This window comes from Gobio gobio (assembly GCF_949357685.1).
Source record: "Gobio gobio genome assembly, chromosome: 9".
Lineage (NCBI taxonomy): Eukaryota > Metazoa > Chordata > Actinopteri > Cypriniformes > Gobionidae > Gobio > Gobio gobio.
Window position 1 is genome coordinate 3,452,452 of NC_137115.1, and position 14,063 is coordinate 3,466,514.

The 14,063-nt window shown below is 39.1% G+C and overlaps 1 protein-coding gene across 1 annotated transcript in view; it reads left to right on the plus strand.

The window, feature by feature from the left end:
- Window positions 1-805: 805 nt before the first annotated feature.
- The window catches only part of LOC307132055 (leucine-rich repeat and fibronectin type III domain-containing protein 1-like protein), a 279,896-nt gene continuing 266,638 nt past the window's right edge, over window positions 806-14,063 (plus strand). The window contains exon 1 of the mRNA XM_079826188.1: window positions 806-1,558. The gene's annotated coding sequence lies outside the window, so the exon portion shown is untranslated. The remainder of the gene's footprint in view (window positions 1,559-14,063) is intronic.

Below are 14,063 nucleotides of genomic sequence, written 5' to 3' on the forward strand. Positions count from 1 at the left end.
TGTTATTTTTTTATTAAATTTTTTATTTATATATTTGTTCCTGAATACTGGAGCCTACACTCTAAAAAATGCTGTGTTAAAAATAACCCAAGTTGGGTTGAAAATGGACTGACCCAGTTATTGAGTTGTTTTAACCCAGCGGTTGAGTTAGATGTTTGCTTAAAACAACCCAATCGCTGGGTTAGTCCATTTTCAACCCAACTTGGGTTTTTTTTAACCCAGCATTTTTTAGAGTGTACCTGAGTGTTGTACCTCAAACTAGATGAATGTGGGATTATTTATCTATTTATTTAAATTGAGCTCAATTCGACCACAGCTAAAGCACATTTGAGAGAATTGCAAGTAAACAAATCCCAGTGAAAGGCGGTGTGTACAGATAATATCTTCCTGTTTTTATCCCTGAATGCCAAACTTTCAACAATCCTTCACCAAAGCGCAGGGATGAGAATTCACAGCACGTTTTAGAAATGAAAGATCCATTCCGTTCACGTACTGTATTTGCTGTAATTTAAATGCAAGATCACCCTCTATAGAGCACACAGACCCCGCGCGCGCGCGCTCGCGCGCCCACACACACTCATGCTGGGGACTTTCCGTTGCTTTAAATCCTTATGATAGTTTATATTATTTTTACATTCGTCTTCAGACATTGTTTAGTATGTGTATTAAGCCGTGTCCCTGTATGGGGTCGATGGCTGGTTCCCTCAGTGTAGCTGATTTCAGGTTTTACCATCCTCATGGGGACATTTGATCTCTCTTCTCTCTCTCTCTCTCTCTCTCTCTCTCTCTCTCTCTCTCTCTCTCTCTCTCTCTCACACACACACACGCACACGCGCGCATTTGACGTCTCTGCTGAAACTCATCTCATGCCTGCTACAAAACTAAAGAAGCATCTCAGGAACATTTGAATTATTGCAACATGTCAAGATAGCAGGATCTCGCGCTCTGTCGGCAGTCGGTGGGCAGCGCGAGGCGTGTCTGCGGCGTAGGCTGCGTGCGGGGTGCGCGTTTCTCCTCACTCTCACCACTCCCATTTACCGGCGGCTGAACTGCACAAACACTACAGCGCTTCAGTTACAACGCGCGCCGCACGTTTGGAGTCTCTTTCCACCAACAGCGAGGAATAATTCATCGGGAGGCGGTTGCGTGTGACTTGGGATGATGTTTGGATATACTGGAGCAGAGGCGAGGACTTCCAGTGATCGCATGGATTAGATGATGCGCGAGCGACTTTGATCAGAACAAGTATGTTCGCGTGCGTATGGCTGTGTTTCCAGCGCCGTTTCCACTGTGCAGTGTGATGTGGATACTTGTCAAGGACATCGCGCGCAATAAATGCATGCATCAGACGGAGATGCATCAGAGCTCGACAGCAGCCCAGGAAAACACTCCCGTAGTGCTATCGTGATCGAGCCCGGTGGATGCGCGTGTGCTTAAGCGATGCTCTTCAGCTGTCAACTCGTCAGAGAGTTCGTGCGCGCGCTCGGAGGGCTGTAGGATTCGTCGGACCCGTCTGGAGAGCAAAGTTAGCGTGGATCCCGAGATCGAAAAAAACAAGGTAGGCTTCCGTGTGTGGGCGCGCGCTCTAAATGGGGCATTGTTATAACCGAAAGACTGTATCCGTGACCTTTTCAGTGGCTAATGGATGAGAGACGTGCATGATCTGTCTTTTGTGGAAGGATGCGAGAAAAATTAGAGCCGGTGCATGCGAGGAAAATGACGCGGCCACACTGTTTAAAATGCGCTCGGACGATTAGTTCATGCAAGTGTCCGAGAGAATTCTCCATTCAGGACCACGGACAGCACCCCGATCGAGCCGAGGGGAAAGTCTCCTGTCCGCGCGTGCACGTGAACGCGCACTTCGAGGTGTTTCAGGAGCACGCGTTGCAATATGAAGGTGTTCTAATCAGTCAAACGCGATGAGTCTCGCGTCGGCTTGCTGTGTGCGGGTGCTTTGACGGGTTGGAATAATTGCTGTGCACTTCTCACGCACAACAAGGGACCGAGCGAGCAGGACAAAGGGAGAAAGCCGGGTAAAATGAGTCTGAAGGTCATATTTGACAGGTTTCTAACATTCTCAGGAACTATGACCCTGAACTAGCACTGCTTTGCTCTGTTGCCATGTGACAGACAGCACTGCTGCTGTGCATCCCAATACTGCGATTGCTCTCAGCCAAAAATAGATTGGCTGGCAAGTGGAGGATCTCCAGTGGTGACGGCCGTCATTAGATATGAATCACAATGAGATTTGCAAAAATGGACTGATTAGACTCCATTGGCAGAATCGTGTCTCTGTGTCCAGTAATCGGCATGCCACACCTAATGGATGTCTGATATCTGTGTGTGTGTGTGTGTGTGTGTGTGTGTGTGTGTGTGTGTGTGTGTGTGTGTGTGTGTGTGTGTGTGTGTGTGTGTGTGTGTGAACTACTAAAACCAAACATACAGCAAATACTCAAATAGTAAAGGTATTTGTCAAGTTCAATGCATTTTGCTCCAAGGCATTTTTTTGCATTAAATATTGTCAGATAAGCTACAATTTAATTCAATCATTTGATGGACACTCAGTCATCGTGGATGCATTCTGTTGCACTTTGAAGGGTTATAGGTCAGACAGCATTCGCTTTTTACAGGTGAAGTGTAATCCTCTTAATTGAATTGTATAAAAGGTTTCCACCCACGTGTTTATCTCACACACATTAGCATCATTTAAGTGAAATCTACAGACACCACTTCGCTGGAGAAAACTTAGCTGGCGTCTTGATCAGGACTGGGTTCAGATGTGCTTTATTCTCATCATGTATGTGTGTGTTTTTGTCCGATTTGAAGCATTCAGGCGTTGCACATGTGACGATTGACTGCTTGGTTAAATTTGGAGCTTGAAAAAGGTCATCAATGCATTCATGCTTTCTGCACACTTGCATTGCCGTCGCTGGCACAAGCTTGCTCTCTTTCTTCCTGTAGTCTGCAGTCAGTCAGTTCCCTCAATATGACATGGCCGCTCTGTCAGCTCTCTGGGAATTAGATGGTGGGAGTCTATTACTCTGAATCTGGCGACCCTGAGGCAAAGCAAGCCCTCTCTCAAGCCTCTGTTCCGCCCGCTGCCGTCCTGCAGTCCTGGTTACGCAGCCACCCGTAATCTCGAGGGTGTGTGTGTGTGTGTGTGTGTGTGTGTGCTGCTGCTGCTGGGAGACTACAGGATCAAGACGGATGTGGGTTTGTTCTTTGGATGTGGGTCAATGACAGTGTGTTGGTAAATGCACAATGATGCAACGTGATGTGGAAGCTTATTTCTGCCACCGAATAAAAAGTAAAAAAGGCAATTTTGTATTGTATTTTTATTTCCCAATTCAGACCTGAGTAAGAATTGCAAGATATAGACACGCAATTGCGATACAGTCAGGATTGTGATATAAAAAGTTTAAATTACCTTTTTAAACTTTTCCGTAGCAGAAGGAAAAAAAAAAACTGAATTGTGAGATTCACAATGAGTGTAAGATAAAACTCCCAATTATGATTAAAAAGTCTAAATTGTGAGATATACGCACAACTGCAAGAACAAAAGTCAGAATTTTTAGAGAAATATTTCACAATTACTTTATTATTATCTTATTCTGTGGCAAAAACAGAATTGCAAGATGTAAACTCAGAATTCAGAGGGGGAAAAAAATAAAAATTGTGAAATATAAATTTGAAATTGCGAGAAAAAAGTCTGAATTGACAGATAAAATGTCGCAATTGATTTTTTGTCGCAATTATTATTATTTTTTTTTTTTTAATCTGTGGCAGAATCAAGCTTCCATACTTTGGGACCCACAAGCTGTTTATTATTTAATTTAATTTAATTTAATTTAATTTAATTTAATTTAATTTAATTTAATTTAATTTAATTTAATTTAATTTAATTTAATTTAATTTAATTTAATTTAATTTAATTTTATCATTATTTGTTTTTATTATCAATTTAATTTTATTTAATTTTAATTTTTTATTATATTTTTTTAAATTCTTCTTCTTCTTCTTCTTCTTCTTCTTCTTCTTCTTCTTCTTCTTCTTCTTCTTCTTCTTCTTCTTCTTCTTCTTCTTCTTCTTCTTCTTCTTCTTCTTCTTCTTCTTCTTCTTCTTCTTATGTTTTTATTTAATTTTATTATACATTTTTAATTTAATTTGATTTGATTTGATTTAATTTAATTTAATTTATTTAATGCAGCCCTCTGATCACCTTTCATTGGAGCTTTCCTCTGTCTTTGGCTTTGCTGTTCATCCTCATCACTCCCAGAGTCAGTAACAATCTCTCTCAATGCTTTCATCTCTAACTTTTCCTGAAGTGCAGGGATGGTAATCGTGATGTTCAGACCACATTTGCCATTATAGGATCCTTTGATCATAGTTCTCTGCTAATCTTGCGTCATTTGGATGTTATTTCTCTCCCTCCCACCAAACATCAGATGTGTGTCAGCTGGATCTGCTGTTGATTCAGTCGGCAGTGATTTACAATTGGCTTCGTGTAAAAAGGTTTTTTGAACTTGTTTTGTTATTATGGTAACATTTGTAACATGAACTAACATTTATAAAGCATTTATTATTCTTGAAAATAATAAATTGTATCTATAAATATTATTTAATGGACCTGAACTAACAATGAACAGTTGATGAGCTGCTGGGTTCATGAATATTATTCACGTTGATAACGTTGCTCGAACTGATTTGCTAATATCAAAACAGTGAAGGTAATAGATGATCGCCAGCCAATGTGATTGCCGTTTGCGCATTAGTCCCGCCCACTACCAGAGAAAATTGAAGGCTTTATATAATGTAAACTAATGTTTTATAAATAAATTCACCCCCCTCACAGTCGTCATGAAGGGCAAAATCAGCCGTACAGACCAAAAGCACAATGTGTCCCAGACTGTAAACATGTGTTCTTCTGCTGTAAATTCGGGCATTTTAACATGAGCTCAATGAGACTCTGCTCCTTCTGGAGTCTGTCTCTAGTGGCCAGTCCATGAACTGCAGTTTAACTCACTTCCGTATCGGCTTGAGGAGAAACTGTGGGAGGAGCCGCTTGGTTGTAACTGAAATAGACAGATCGCTTGACGGAGAGCGAAACTCTGTTTCTGTGAGTGTTCAGCGAGTGAAAATAAATATATGCTAAACTTATTCTTAGCCTCTTAGACACGCACTGGTGAGTAAAATCTAAGCCTTTATTAGCCAATGGCTAGTCAAGTCAAGTCAAGTCAACTTTATTTATATAGCGCTTTTAACAATGTAGATTGTTTCAAAGCAGCTTTACAGTGTTAAACAGGAAAATAATGCAGCATAATTTTATTCAGCTGTATAGCCATTCTGGAAAAATTTCAAGTATCATACAGTGACAGTGTGGGCTTTAGATTAATAATTTGATCAGTAATTTAGTTTAAATGGTTAATTTAGTTTATTATTTAGATGTATTTCGATGTTTAGTTGAAAAATTTAGTGTCCCCAACTGAGCACGCCAAGCCAGAGGCAACAGTGGCAAGGAAACCAAAACCCCATTAGGTGACCTAATGGAGAAAAATAAACCTTGGGAGAAACCAGGCTCAGTCGGGGTGCCAGTTCTCCTCTGGCCAATTAACAAACAGCGTATTATTATTATTATTCTGGCAGTTTTACAGCTCGGAGGTCATAATAGATCAGAATATTCGAGGGACCGGGGGCAACATGCTGGAGACGGGTTTATTGAGGATGATGTTGATTAAATAATTATTAAAGTGCAATATTCGAATGATCGGAGGCAACACGCAGGAGACGGGTTTATTGAGATGCCGTGTCGATGAGGCAGTTTCAGGGGGAGTCTAATCACGGTCTCCCAGACACTTCGGGGTCCTGTGTTGGTCTTCTCTGGGCGCAGGTCCACCATCTGATCTGGATCCAGCTGACTGCAGTAAACCTCGGGATAAAACAGAGAGACTAACATTAGCGTAGATGCCATTCTTCTGATGATGTAACGAGTACATCAGGTGTTATGGGAAGTGTTCCCGGTTCCGGCTGACCTAGTTAATGCAGCCTAACAATCATTTCATTGAAAAAGTGTTTTATGTGTATGCCACAGTAAAGAGATGTGTTTTTAGTCTAGATTTAAACTGACAGAGTGTGTCTGCTTCCCGAACAATGTTAGGAAGACTGTTCCAGAGTTTAGGTGCTAAATAGGAAAACGATCGACCGCCTGCAGTTGATTTGGATATTCTCGGTATGATCAACTGGCCAGAATTTTTAGACCGCAGTAGACGTGATGTAGTATAATATGTTAAGAGCTCACTCAAGTATTGGGGAGCTAAACCATTTAGTGCTTTGTAAGTAATAAGTAAGATTTTAAAATGTATGCGATGTTTAATAGGCAGCCAGTGCAGTGTTGACAGAACTGGGCTAATATGGTCATACTTCCTGGTTCTAGTAAGAACTCGAGCTGCTGCGTTTTGGACCAGCTGGAGTTTATTTATTAAGCGAGCAGGGCAACCACCCAGTAGAGAATTACAATAATCTAACCTTGAGGTCATGAACGCATGAACTAACTGTTCAGCATTTTGCATTGAGAGCATGTGCCGTAATTTAGATATATTTTTAAGATGGTAGAAAGCAGTTTTACAGATGCTAGAAACGTGGCTTTCAAACGAAAGATTGGTATCAAAGAGCACACCCAGGTTCCTCACTGACGACGAGGACTTGACAGAACAGCCATCAAGTGTTAGACAGTATTCTAGGTTACTACTTGTGGAGCTTTTTTGTCCAATAATTAAAAATTCAGTTTTTTCTGAATTGAGTTGCAGGAAATTACCAGTCATCCAATGTTTTATATCAGCTATGCATTCCGTTAATCTTGTGAATTGGTAAGTTTCTTTAGGGCGTGAAGAAATATAGAGCTGAGTATCGTCAGCATAACAATGAAAACTAACGCCATGCTTCCTAATGATATCTCCCAGTGGTAGCATGTACAGGGTGAAGAGTAGCGGTCCTAGCACTGAGCCTTGCGGTACTCCATACTGAACTTGCGATCGGTGTGACATATCTTCATTTACTACTACAAACTGATAACGGTCGCATAGGTATGATTTAAACCATGATAATGCAATTCCACTAATACCTACATAATTTTCGAGTCTATTCAAAAGAATGTTGTGGTCGATAGTATCAAATGCAGCGCTAAGATCGAGTAACACTAATAGAGAGATACAGCCACGATCGGATGATAAGAGCAAATCATTTGTAACTCTGACGAGAGCAGTCTCAGTGCTATGATACGGTCTAAATCCTGACTGGAAATCCTCACAGATACCATTTCTTTCTAAAAAGGAACATAATTGTGAAGACACTGCCTTTTCAAGTATTTTTGACAGAAAGGGTAGATTTGAGATTGGTCTATAATTGACTAAATCTGTAGGATCAAGTTGCGGTTTTTTAATAAGTGGTTTAATAATTGCCAACTTAAAAGTTTTCGGTACATATCCTAATGACAAAGATGAATTAATGATATTAAGAAGAGGATCTATGACCTCTGGTAGCATCTCTTTTAATAGCCTAGTCGGTATAGGGTCGAGCATACATGTTGTCGATTTTGATGATTTAACGAGTTTAGCCAATTCTTCTTCTCCTATAGCAGTGAATGAGTGTAATTTTTCCTCAGTGATGCTACAATGCTCTGTCTGATGTGATGCTGTATTAGACGGCTGCATGGTTAAAAATTTTTTCCTAATATTATCAATCTTACATGTGAAGAAGTTCATAAAGTCATTACTGCTGTGCTGTTTACAATCATCAGAAGTTGAAGCTTTATTTTTGGTTAATTTAGCCACTGTATCGAATAAATACCTTGGGTTGTGTTTGTTTTCTTCCAAGAGAGTTGAGAAATAAGCAGATCTAGCAGTTTTTACAGCCTTTCTGTATGTGATCATGTGCTCTTTCCACGAATTACGAAATACCTCTAATTTTGTTTTCTTCCAGCTGCGCTCCATTTTTCTGGCTGCTGTTTTAAGGGCCCGGGTGTGCTCGTTGTACCACGGCGTTGGACTATTTTCTTTAATCTTCTTTAAGCGCAGAGGAGCAACTGTGTCTAAAGTACTGCAAAAGAGAGAGTCAATAGTTTCTGTTGCAACATCGAGTTCTTCTATACTATCTGGGATGCTGAGCAGATGATACTGATGAGGGAGATTATTTAAAAAGCAATCTTTAGTAGCGGCAGTGATTGTCCTGCCATTTTTAAAGCGAGGGGGCGGCTTTGCAACCTTAGCTAAATTAAGTATACATGATACTAAGTAATGATCTGAGATGTCATCGCTCTGCTGCAGAATTTCAACGGTATCAACATTTATTCCATGTGACAATATTAGGTCTAAAGTATGATTATGGCGATGAGTGGCTCCTGACACGTGTTGCCTAACTCCAATAGAGTTTAGTGTGTCTTTAAATGCTAATCCCAATACGTCCTTTCCGTTGTCAACATGGATATTAAAATCACCAACAATTAGTACTTTATCTACGGCCAGTACTAACTCTGATAGAAAATCAGCAAATTCTTTGATAAAGTCTGTATTATGCCCAGGTGGCCTGTATACAGTAGCTAACACAAATGTTGAACGGGTTTTATCATGTACACTACATAGCGTTACATAAAGCACCTTTTGCAGAGTGATAGATATTGTTTAGTCGCCCCAAAGTGAAGATTTATTCGCATTGTAGAGGGTTGAGACTATTTTCACCTCAGTATTGTTGTACATAAACAGGATGCAATAATAACATAGAGCAGGGGTGTCCAACTTTTTATAAGGGGGCCAGATTCGATGTTGTGGACATACCCGGGGGCCGGTCCCTTTTCTATTATATATATATATATATATATATTTACATATTTTTTCTTGATTCCTCTGGGAAAAAATCCAAATGAATTGAGTTTTTGCTTGAAACAAACTAAATTATCTGCCAACGGATTAGAAAAATAATCTTGTTTCTGTTTGGGACAGAAACAAGATTCCAAACAGAAACATTATTTTTCTCACCTCATTGGCAGATATATTTGCTTGTTTTAACCAAAAACTCACTTCAATTTCATTATATTTTCCAGAAAACAAGAAAAAATATCTAATGTCATTTAACTTATCTAGTAAATGCATCTTGATTTAAGAACTTGTATATTTATACTAGAAACAAGACAAAAATACTAAATGACAGCATTTTTTGCAGTGCACACAAGGCAAAAAGTAACAAAAAAATATATATATCTAGAATGGCTTTAAGGTATTTAGTCTATAAAAATAAATACAAATGCACAAAACTGCAAGTTTATGACAAAATAGTCTGCAATTTGGCCTTTAATACTAATTTAATACATATCTACATTAAAATTTTAATAAAATTAGATATTAACCCACATTTCTGACAAATGACCACGGTTACAGTTCGTGTTACCACAGTAAAGCCATGATTAATGTTGGTGAATTGTTGTTTGAAAAGTAGAGTACACCCCTGCCATAGAGTGTAAATGATTATATTTATTAGAATTATTAAATGGATGCCGCCTTAATGGGACAATAAAAGCCCTCCCTACACTGACCCCTAACCCTACACAATAAATGCTTTTATTATTATTAAACATTTCGTTAGGCACTTTATTTCCGCTTTTAGAACATTTTCTTCATTTTATTGAAAGCAAATGCCTTTCCGATGTGAACTATGATGGGAAAAGGGAGAAGGGAGAAGAGCGAGCTCTGCAAAAGGCGGTTTGGAACCCGGATCAATCGTGTCAAAGCATGAGGCTTACGCTCTTCTGTCTTTTTTAATCTTGTGTGGCCCAAACAGGCATTGCTGGGCGGAGCTAGCGTAAATAGACACTCCGTTTTAATGTATTGCTATTTTATTATTTTAATACAAAATATAGGTTTGAATAATGGCATGATACTGTTAAATATATATTTGGATTATAATGAACAGCATATTAAACAGCAGGCCTGGGACACACATCAGATATTTTGCCTTCACTTAAGACAGTCTTTTTGAGCAAGACGTGCATTTTCAGCCACGTTACCGCGAGGCAGTAGGCACACTTCACAGAGCATGCATGGAAATATGCATGTGAGCGTTCAGTCAGTCAGTCAGACAGACAGCGACTGATGCTGCAGAAAGAAAGGTACTGTTGCATTTTGTATTTTAGCATTGAAGAAATGGTACTTTTGGCACCCCTGCTGTCATATAAAAGGCTTATGGCCGACAGTGAAACGTGCGTCATTCATCCATCCATTCATTCTCCCCTCTCTTGTTTTAATGTCCTGTTCTTATTCCACAGTGTTCCTCTCTTCTTGCATGACTCTGCCTGAGGGAGTCTCGCTCTTTCTTCCGCTGATCATTTGTTCATGCATCTGCAGTGTAAACACTGCTCTCTTACTCAGCACTCTGCACGAGGGTCTGGAATGGTGAACACTAATAGCTAATGCCTGTGGGTGGAACACATACTGTGTGTAATGCCAGTGCAGCGCGAGGCATGGCAGAGGGAAGGGTGGTTGTCTTTATATGTCTACTCAGCTAAACACCAACCAATTATCTCAATCACTGTTGTGTGAACAGGGCTGGGTGTTGGCAAGGAGTTAAAAATAGACCCATGTCAAACTTCGAACAGTCAAGCATGAGCAAACGGTTTTATACATCTATACATCTACCTTCTGTAAAGGAGACAAGAACAATGGTCCTGTTAAGTCACAGTATATGTGTATATGAGTGCTTGTTTAACCCCTTACTAGACACCCCCCATTTAGGCAAGTGGGGCGTAAATGGTGTAAAAAAGGTTACTGCTCATAAGTCTGAATAGACACATAACTTGCATATAAAAAGCCAACACTTGAGAGTTTACTGCTCAAGACTTAATATGGAGATATATAAGCTCTGATATACAAACTTATAACAACAATTAAAGTGAAGCTACAAGTGTGGTTATGCTTCCTTTAAAATCTGAGGATTATATCTCTAAAACTATGCATTTCATTAAACATTTCCTAAAATCATGTCATGTATTTTTTAGAGAAGGCTGATAAAAATGCTAATGAAATGATGTATGGTCCCTATAACTCCCCTGCACTCTAATGTCTGATGTGGAGAACTGCTCCGTTCATGTTTCTATTGTTCTCTCTCTCGACGAATGTTAGCACCTCTTCCAGTGTTAGACTTAATCTTCATTATTCTTTTGTTTGCTGGTTTAACAGGTGAATTACAGCTACAGTTACCATCAAGCTACATAACACAATTTAAAAGATTAAATGCTTTTACTAAAAAAAAACTCACTTTAAACCAACAATGAGTGTTTGTAATAACGTCCGATTGCATTTTAATATGGATTTTGGTCATATTATGTTGTTGAAATATGCAGGGGCGTAGTTTATGGGGGGGGTGGGGGGAGATTTACTAGGTGGACCGTTCGAATGCAGGCTGAGAAAGTGAAAATGAAACTTGTGAGCAGAAAACGTATTGTTTTGCAGTACTTTCAGTCAAAAGAAGGCGATTCAAGTCGAGCTACATGTTCAATTTGCAATGCCGATTTGTCTCGTGGTGGCAAGGACCCTAAACAATAGCCGCTGTTAAAACATTTGCGTATGAAAGAATACGAGTTGTGCATGAGGGAATCTACAGACCGCAGCCAAAATGCAGTAAATTCAAATACGGCAAAGGAAGGACAGTCATCCTGGCATAATGTTGCCTATTCTTTTTTTTTACAGGTAAAATAAAATAAAATGAAAAATACACTGCTGTGGATGTTGTTTACTTCATTAATGTGTTTACTGTGATAATGGACTGAGGATGGGAGTAGGATTCGGTATTCAGTTTCGGATTCGGCAGAATCTTAACCAGTAGATTCGGTATTCGGCCGAACCCCAAAAATGTGGATTCGGTGCATTCCTAGTCATAACTGACGCAAACCAGAAACAGGAGAGACAGAGCGCACTCTGAACGCCTGTTCAGCTCTTCAGATCAGCATAATTCAGTGGGAAATTAATCGAAATGGTATTCTGTATAATGAAATATTTTGAAAACATGAAAATAAATCAATATTTCTACAAATATGCACTCCTGACATAAATTAAGAAATTAATGTCACTGCAATCTAGCATCATAAACGGTGGTCAAATATTGAAGCTGTCTTTAAGTCTTTAATCTGTCTAATGATACTCAGTTTGTCCAGATCAAGTAAGAGTGTGATGTTTTAACGTGCAGTGAATGTTGAACATCAGTAATCTTTGACACTCAAGGGGTTAAGGCATTATGGCATGACATTACAGTATATTTCATTAACTGATATAGGCCTGGTTTCACACACAGGGCTTAGATTAATCCAGGATTAGCCTTTAGTTCAATTAGGACATTAAGTAGCTTTTATAAACATGCAAAACTGTTTTGCTTTTAAGATATGCTTTCAGTTCAACAGCTCAAACATGCGTTTAACATGGGACTATAGACCTTGTCTGTGAATATATATATGTAAATTACTAAATCTCACTGATTTGAATCTCAAAATATAGTAATATACCAAAAACAATTAGGATTTTCTCTCAGAAATCGCTGGCAAATATTTACAAAGAGGTGATAACTAATGCATTGGATTCAACATGACATTAAGTAGAAAGATAGTATTTTCTTGTAAAATGTACTTAAAATGACATGATGAATACATTTCAGTGAGCAATGGCTAATTGTGTTTTTTTTTTTTCTTATGAAAAACATAATTTTTAACCTTGTTTCACTATAAAATGACATGCATTCTCCAATTAAATCGAATGTCATTTTCCACCACATGGCAAGGTAACTTTTTTCTTGACTTGTTAGTGCTAAAACGACAAACATATATTTACAGTGCAGGTTTGAGAAAGTGATTTTGCATTTCTCTGGTTACAGTACGTGTCTGTCTGGATTAGCGCTTTCAATGACTTTATCATTCTCCGTCCGCCTCTGTGATCCGAATACATAAAGCCAAGACATGCAAGAATTGCCCACGCTCTAACAAAACATCCTCATTTAGCTCTTTCATTAAAATATGATGATGCATTTGAAGTTAATGTTCTGAGAACTTCATATAGAGAATATCTTAAATATGTTTATGCATGACTGGACATGACTACGGAAGCATTTACTTACAATCACAGTTTTTCTCCATATATGAGATGCATTAAATATTGCAGAGGATGTCTGCATCCGTCATACATCATACTGGGTTATCACAGACAGAATGCAATGATTTGTGGGATGATAGTGGTAAACAATAAAATGAAGGGTCAAACTTTCCATGCAGTGCAAACCAAAAGTGACACAGGCCTAATGGAAGAAATCTGTTCTCACTCCCGAACATAACTCGTTTGATTGTATTCTCTGTGTTTATAGACATGATTTCTGCACCTCTTGTTGATATGTATCATGCTGGAAAAATAATGGTGATGTGCTTGGACTGACTGTTGGCAACAGGGAGATGTGTATTAATGCATCGTGCTACAGTAAGTGCGGTTATGATAGACGGGTCTATTTGCAGAGACAGTGTGAATCCATCCTCTCGCGTCGCTGTATAGTCGATCAACACAGCGCTTGATATAAGCTGCTTTGGAAGATGTCAAATGAGCTTTATAGTGTAGGATTAAAGGCAATTAATAAGGATCAGGTTACATGCTTACTGCTACAATAAAGAATTTAATAAATGAACTCGAAGTAAACCGTACTTTAAAGAGGACTTATTCTGCTTTTTCTTCCTTCTTTAGTGTGTAATGTTGTCATTCCAGCGAGTTCTTCTCTATATCAGTGTTTCTGAACTCCCTGAAACGCCTCCTTGAGTTTTCTTCCGGGAACCAACACGTCTCAATATTCCTCATTATAATAATTAATACGCAGAATAAAGGGGCAGGGCCTGGTTGAGGTAGTCAGTCGTGTGTAGAAACAGCCGGTTATGGTAAGGGGCGGGACATTTCCCAAACACCAATCACAACACACCGCTCTAGCTGACCAATCAGAGCACAGCGTTACTGACAGACTGGGAAGAGAGGAGCCGCAACAATGGAGAATCTGAGGGA